Source organism: Nothobranchius furzeri, chromosome 1, assembly GCF_043380555.1.
Source record: "Nothobranchius furzeri strain GRZ-AD chromosome 1, NfurGRZ-RIMD1, whole genome shotgun sequence".
In the NCBI taxonomy this organism is placed as follows: domain Eukaryota; kingdom Metazoa; phylum Chordata; class Actinopteri; order Cyprinodontiformes; family Nothobranchiidae; genus Nothobranchius; species Nothobranchius furzeri.
The window spans coordinates 34,066,411-34,074,791 of NC_091741.1; the positions used below are offsets into that span (position 1 = coordinate 34,066,411).

General features: G+C 48.1%; 1 protein-coding gene across 4 annotated transcripts in view; it reads left to right on the forward strand.

Moving 5' to 3' along the window:
• Nucleotides 1–8,381, forward strand: part of shank3b (SH3 and multiple ankyrin repeat domains 3b) — a 96,112-nt gene that overhangs the window by 31,835 nt on the left and 55,896 nt on the right. The gene's annotated exons all lie outside the window — the stretch shown is intronic.

Genomic DNA, 8,381 nt, shown 5'->3' on the forward strand with positions numbered 1-8,381 from the left:
CTGGACCCTGGGTTGTCATGGAGGACTAATAAAACTGGCCATATTCTTAGAAAGAAGAGCTGCTCCATCCAAAGAGGGATGGATGCCGTCTCTCCACATCAGACCAGGTTTTCCCCAAAAAGTTTTCCAATTATCAATGTAGCCCACGTTGTTTTCAGGACACCACCTAGACAGCCAGCGGTTGAAGGACAGCATGCAGCTAAACATGTGGTCACTGGTCCGATCAGGCAGGGGGCCAGAGAAAATTACGGAGTCCGACATTGTTTTGGCAAACTTACACACCGAAGCAACATTAATTTTAGTGACCTCCGATTGGCGTAACCGGGTGTCGTTACCGCCAGCGTGAATAACAATCTTACTGTATTTACGCTTATCCTTAGCCAGCAGTTTCAGATAAGATTTAATGTCGCCCGCTCTGGCCCCAGGTAAACATTTAACTATGGTTACTGGAGCCTCTAATGCCACGTTTCTGACTATGGAGCTGCCAATGATCAGAGTCGGATTGTCAGTGGGTGCGTCACTGAGCAGGGAAAATCTATTAGAAACGTGGACGGGTTGGTGGTGGCCCACGGGCTGAGTTCTGAGCTTCCTGCGTACCGTCACCCAGCCGGCCTGAGGTTCCGGCTGCTCGGGTTCTGCTGGAGGGTCGCTACGGGGTGGTTCTAAGCTAGTTAGCCCCATGCTAGCTAAGTAACTACGGCTGTTTACAGGTTTTTCAACAGCGCGGAGCCGGGACTCCAATTCTGACACTCTCGCCTCCAAAGCTACAAAAATGCTACATTTATTACACGTACCATTATCGCTAAAGGAGGCAGAGGAGTAACTAAACATCTGACACAGAGAGCAAGCGATAGGAGACGGAGAAGCAGAGACAGAAGTAGCCATAGCCGTGCTGAGGCTAAGCTAACTGGACGAGCAAACTGTTCAACACCAAATAAACTGCGTGCAAACTCAAATGGTTCCCTAAAAGCTAGGTGGAACAACAGAAAATGTGTGTTTTAGCGTGCTTTTGTGCTACAATAACTCAGAGATATCCTAGTACAGAGAAATTAAATCAGTTTTAGCGAGCCCCAAACACCAAACAGCTACACATAGTGCAACACTGAAAAAAGGGAAACAGGAAACGCCTTACCGCCAGGGAGCGAATTCCAGCCCTCTCTTGTTGGGAACACGTCCTCAGCTCAGCTCCCAAGTGCTGTACCCTCTCGCCAGCCAACAACCGCTCAGGGTTACAACTTGGGGGTCGGGATAGGGCATCTGCATTACTATGCAGTTTGCCTGGTTGATGAATAACTCTGTATTGAAAATTAGCCAGCTGTTCCACCAGACCCTGAAAGTTGTGCAACCACCGCAGAGAATTGTGGTCTGTTCTCAAGACAAATTCTTTCCCGAAAAGATGATGCTTGAAATGTTTGGTGAATGTAACCATACTCAAAAGCTCCTTCTTTGTTGTGGCATATTTACATTCCTGCTTTGTGAGAGCCCTGCTAGCATAAGCTATAACCTTCTCCGTTTCCCCTTCTACTTGGGATAGTACAGCGTCAATCCCCACATCACTGGCATTAGTATCTAAAATAAAAGATTTCTTGGGGTCTGGGGAGGTCAACACAGGAGCAATTGTTAAGCATGCTTTAAGCTTCTCAAAGGCCTCCTGACAGTCTTCCCCCCACTGAAAGTGCTTCCTCTTTTCCACCAGCCAATGTAATGGGCGGGCAAAACGTCTGTAATAAGATGTCAACCCCCAAAAGCTCTGAACCTCTGTTTGGTTAGCCGGAATAGGCCATCCTCTTACTGCTTCTAGTTTAGCTGGGTCTGGCATAACACCCTCAGCAGAAATTACATGACCCAAGTAATGTACTTCACACTTGGCTGGTTTTACTTTCAGATTGGCCTGCCTCAGCTTCTCCAACACTGCGCCCAATCGTGCCAAATGCTCCTGGAAATCACGCCCGAGCGCATTGATGTCATCCAAATAAACCAAACAAACTGCCAGAATCAGCCAGAATTAAATCCATCAGATGCTAGAATGTACCTGGGGCATTACACAACCCGAAACTTAAAATGTTGAATTCAAAAAGCTCCTGGCGGGTAATAAATGCAGTTTTGGGGCGATCTTCAGCAGCCACTTCTACCTGCTCATAACCACTAGCCAAATCCAATGTCAAAAACCAACATGCATGTACTAGGCTGTCCAGAGCATCATCTGTTCGAGGAAGCGGGTAAGCATCTTTTCTGGTGACCTGTAGTCCACACAGGATCTATACCCTCCCCCTTTCTTCTTAACCAGGACAACTGGGGCAGCCCATGGGCTACAGGAGGGACGGGTAATGTCATTTTCCAACATGTCTTTTAACTTATCAGTCACTTCCTGCTGCAAGTGAAGAGGAATCCTTCGTGAATGCATTTTAATGGGGGCAGCTTCTTCTGTGTCTATTTCCCGAGAAATCGACTGTGTCGTTCCTAGGTCTGTATCCCCCACACTGAATAAAGACGGGTTTTGAAGAAGCAACTGCTGAACCGCTGACACTGCCTCAGATATAAAACCCCTCCCTAATTCTGAGATGAGTCATTAGAGACTCCACTGTCCAAGGCTGAGAGGCTTGGTCTTCATTTACAGAACCGCTCACTTCATCCTCCACCTCAATATCCGTAAAAAGCATACCCACCCTCATACCACTTAAGGGGTCATTAGTTACATTCATCACACGCACTGGAAGTTGGCCCTGATCAACCTTGCAAACCACTCTGGCCACAAGCAGGTCATGGTGCTTTGAAAGATGGTTCGAGGGCTCGAGCAGCCCTTGTGCATAATCACTCCAGCTGTTTTGCATTTGTACCACTATTAGCTTCACTACGTGGAGGAACTACTGTATCAGTGTGCACCACTACAACCTGGGGGTCAGAAGGGGGCTCCAAATCAAGCAGTGGGAACACTTTACCCATGATTTTGCATGTTTTCGTGCCCAAATCAACCATTGTACCATATTTGGACAAAAAAATCAAATCCCAGCAGAATTTCTCTTCTGGCACTCACTGAGCACAGACGCTTTCCTTTTTGCTCCCTTATCTTTTTTCCAAATGCTCTTTTTGTCCTGTCTGCCTACAGAGCGCTTCTCTGCATTTCCTCTGGAAATCACTATTTTTCAGAAATGGATTTAATTAATTGGTCATTCAACACAATTGATAAGATTTTTTCTACGATGAGAACGGAGGAGGGGGCTCGCGCTTGCCTTCACGGGACACACGCAGCGGGATATATGCTCGATTCCTGGAAGAAGTGGAATGTCATCTGTCTCTCTCAGCTGTCCATTGAGGACGTCGAAGATGTGTGGATATTTGGCCTGATGATCACTGGATTTCTTCTGATTGGAGTGGGAGGATATCTGGTTTTCCGAAAAATTGGGATGACGGGAGCGATTGGAGGGCGACCCGCACCCATGGACGGCACCGTCCGGGCGGAGACCTCACAGACTGTGACTTTACTCGAGGTGAATCGCAAGCTGGACAATGTCTTAGCTGCGTTACCGGTATTAGTGCGCAAAATGGATGTCGTCTCGGAGAGGGTCACCGGACGGTGTGGAGATGTCTAATCACCCGAATTGGCTTCACTGGAGGACTTGAATGATTGATACAGACTTTAAGGCAGAGAGGAAAATTATCTCTGCCTGACCCAAACAAAGTCCTGTTATCCAATCTGACGCCATAAGCAGCCTTGGAGTTGCGTGCAACAACCCCCACGATGGAAGGAATGCAGACAGATGCTGAGAAAACCCTACCTACACCCCCCCCCCCCCCCCCACCCCCCCCCCCCCCGCCGCCTTCAGATTGTGGTCTCTGCAGCGTGGTCATCAAAATGGAGGCACTCAATGTGCTCTGTACTTTCCCATGACCTCCCACCCACCTGTGGATTCAGTTGGCCGAGAGCCACACGGGCTGCTCCCGCTGAGGAAACCAGGATCCCAGCCCCCCCCCCCACCGGGTCTCATGTTGTGAACTGTGACGTTCGTGCTTACATGTTGAGGTGTCTTTTTGCATAGTAGAGCTACTCCCTGCTGGGTGTAACTCTGCTCTGCCTTTTTTCCCCTCCCCCTATTCTCCTCATGTAATCCCCTCTTCATCTATTATCTAATGGTAGCACGACTCTTGTTGCGAATGACCACAGTACCAATTCTTCTGTACTGAAACAATTGCCCCTCGGGGATGATTAAAGTTTTTTGATCTATTGATTGATTGATTTCATTTGACGGGATGTCTGCCACCAAGAATTCCACCATAAAAGCAAAGGAACCCAGCTGACATGTTGTTTGGCAACATCCCACAATACACATCCCTCCTCCATTTGCAGCAGTAACATTACCCCCATATGGTGTTAACTCGACCCCTCCTTTTGTGAGGGACAGCCACAGCTTCTGTGAAATTCCAGAACGAGACGCCCCTGTATCTATCAGAACATGACAATCACACCCACCTATCCTTGCTTTCCTCTTCCCTTCCTGGAGGCCTCAGCCATAAAAGTAAAGGGGGCAGGCATTCGGCCCTCTGTGCACGCCCCCTCTAGTTTCCCTGGACGTAAGGACAATCACTCATGGGCTATGAATTGATCTTTAGCCAATAGCTCTTGAGTGTCAGGATCTGCTGTTGGGTAGGCTTTAACAGCAGCACGTCGTAATGCCATTCCAAATTCACGAACGGTCTCATTGTGCAATCTGCGTCGAGCAGAAAAACGGCTCTGCTCCAATCAGCACTGTCACGTGGGTCCAAGCATCTACTCATTTCTGTTTTCAACGAGGCATAGTTAGTTTTAACATTTCCAGGAAACCCGCTATAAACCTCTCAAGCCTTACCTGAAAGGAGAAGACACATAAATTTTAATCTTAGGCTCTCATCCCAATTATTTACATCAGCGGCCATTTCGAACTGTTCGGCCCACTCTGCCCATTCACGCTCGGCACCAGAGAAACTTTCCGGCATAAAAATCGGCCTAGCCGCTGCACTCGGAGGCTGGCTGCTAGCTGAGCCCGACGGAGGGGACACGTTATTTTCAGGTTCTGACATTCTGGATTGCAAGATCCCACTCCTGACTGCAGTGTAATGAAAAGTAGTGTGGGCTGCACGGGCAGAATGTCTTGCCCTCCAGACAGAACCTTACAATCAAAGGAGCAGGCACCGGTTACCAAAATATACATTTATATTAGCACAATTCCACAATGAATCTCCTCCCTATAAACCAAGCTTCTGTCCCTACTGGCGCTGTCTCGCCCAGTCACCCTTCCCTCCCCTATTCAGATAAAACCAGCCGATCAGCCTTAAAACTGTCAGGTACTTAGCTGGCCCAGTTGGTGTGACCCCCTCCCCGGGGTCCAAGCGTCCCGGAGATTAACTTCCGTGGACGGCGGGTAGATCCTGCGGGTTGCGTCCTTCTGCCTGGTCTTTCTGCGGCAGATGTCGGTGTGGCCTCGACACCCAACTACTCCCGCCCTAACAACCTGAAGAAGGCAATGACCCTCCCCTCTTAGCGCTGGAACACTACCCCCACTCAGCTGTCTTCATCGCCGGCAGCCCTAACGGACTGCGAGCGATCCCACCCCCCAACTCAGGGTGCCGCAATGACAGGTCGGCCACACACCCCTTCCTGCAAATCTGCCACCCTTCATCACTTCCGGCCTCATTATGCCAAACGAGCACCAGCTGGTCTTCAATAACCACGCCCCCCAAGGTCAAGTACAAACTTCTGCCCTGACAGTGCTTTATAAATAAAGCTTGATTGACTGATTGGTAGAGCACCTGTTTTTTATTCAAATGAATCTTTGAATAAACTGTTTACAGTTTTTCTCGATTGCTTTCACACATTTCTTGTGCTTGAAATGATCAAAACAGAAAACACAAATCCATAAGATCTCACCCAACATCCCAAACATCGTAGTTTCAGGTCAAAATGAAGCACTACACTCTAAACCATTCACTCTGGCTGATAAACCAAACTTTATCCACAGACATCACACACAGGGCTTCAACAACGCACACACACACACACACATACACACACACATACACATGCACACACGTGCACAAACACACACGTGCACGCACACACATACACACACACACACACACACACACACATACACATGCGCACACACACATGCACACACACACACACATGCACACACGTGCACAAACACACACGTGCACGCACACACATACACACACACAGGCAGCACACACACACGCACACACACACACACACACACACACACACACACACGCACGCACACACATATACACACGCGCGCACACACATATACACACGCACGCACACACATATACACACGCGCGCACACACACACACACACACATGCACACACACATACACTTGCGCACACACACATGCACACACATGCACAAACACACACATACACACGTGCACGCACACACACACGCACACACACACGCACACACACAGGCAGCACACACACACGCACACACATGCACACACACATACACATGCGCACACACACATGCACAAACACATACACATGCGCACACACACATGCACAAACACACACATGCACACATACACAAGCGCACGCACACACACACACAGGCACTCACATACACACGCACACACACACACACACTACAACGTAGTCTTACAAATTGATACAGTAAATAAAATAAAAAATATTTGCTAAACTGGCAGGTTATGTTGCGGTGGGGGAAACTGAGGATGGGGGCAGCAGTGACATGCATTTGGCTGGACTTGTTGCCTCCCTCATAGTTACACCTTGGACTAGGACATGGTCGCTAAAAAGTGGCTCAAATTCCCTCTTAGACCACTTGTCTCCTTGTCCTTGCTCTTCCCCGACCATGCCGCTGTCGTCCTCGACCTCCTCCTGCTCCACCTCTTCCACCCTGGTGTCCTAGTCCTCCTTCTCCTACTCCTCTTCCTTTGCATGACTTTGGATCCATCGGTTTAACCCTGAATGAGCCGACTTCGGCACTTTTATCTATCAATCAAAGTTTCCGATTGGTGTGTGTTAAATTGCGATGCATGGCGTTTCCAGTTGGATAGTTGTGTGCTAGTTGAGCTTAAGCTGTGCTGACTGCAGTTAATATTATTGACTGCTAGTGCTTTCTAAACATTCAGGGGAATCGTGTGTTTTTGAAAAACAGCATTATGGTTTTGGCATTTGAGTACAAAGATTAGTTATAGTAAGATACCAGGACAAAACTTTTTTACTTTATTTAGCCAGCAGAAGCAGCTTGTATTGTTATATACATTTCCATTTGATTATTTTCTGCAAAATATTTTGTCTCTAAAGATCTTCGAATTTGGTCATGCAACATGTTAGTTGCAATGCTCTGGATGGGACACAACAGTCCCAATGAGCTACTCGGCTCACGTCACATGGACTCACATAGGCTTCATCCGGCTAAATAACAAAGAACGTAAAACAAAGGATTAGTCCTCATATTTTAAACAGTTTACTAATAAGGGGTTGATAACGTAATACTGGCAAGAAAGAAATAAATTAAATGTATGCCAACATCGAGGGTCAGTACACAGAAACAGAGGGAAAGGCAGCCGGACCCCCGTGCCCCTGGTACTCAGACTCAGATACTCAAAGTACTTTTCAGCTCTAAATCACGGCCATCCTGGACCGGGGCTCACCCGCCTCAGCCACAGGTCTCCCCTGGTGCAGGGGCCCCTGCTTGGGCCCCACACCTCAGTGACAGAGGCCTGAAATGGCTCATTCTGGGAGGAACTGAAAATGTCCAGGATTAAACTGCTGGGATGGGGTTGTGAGAAGGATGTAGAGCAAATACCTTCACACAGGTTTTTTACAGACCATAAAACTAGCTGCTAGTGGTTTGATGCACAGAAACAGCTGATTGTTGGTAGGCGGGGCTCCAACTCCGCCTCCCAAAACACAACATGGCAACTCCGGTGATCGGATATCACGACTTCCCTTTTCAGGGATAAAAGGCGGTTGTGTTGCGTCCATCTTTAAACGATGTTCAGACTTTGTTTGTATGCATATTTGTTTATAACAGGACCAAGCTGTGTTTTAGTTTAGTTTGGGTCAAAGGTGAAGCACTGACCTCGTCTGCGCTGGCTGAACCCTGAACCCGTCTTAGAGCAGCAGAGACCCGTTCGGTGGTTCTGAGCGTTACTCTCCTTCTGTGGTGTCAGAGTCCATGAACGCTTTAGGACCTCCGGTGTTCTGAACGTGTTGCAGAGTGAAGTTCCTCGTGCACGTCAGCTGTTGTTGTTTTTTATGTGTTGTAATTGTTTCTCCTTCCTTTCTTGGGAAAAGGTGCTTTAATGATTCATCCAGCAGGGGGCGTTGCAGGAAAACATTCAAACTCCAGCACCATGT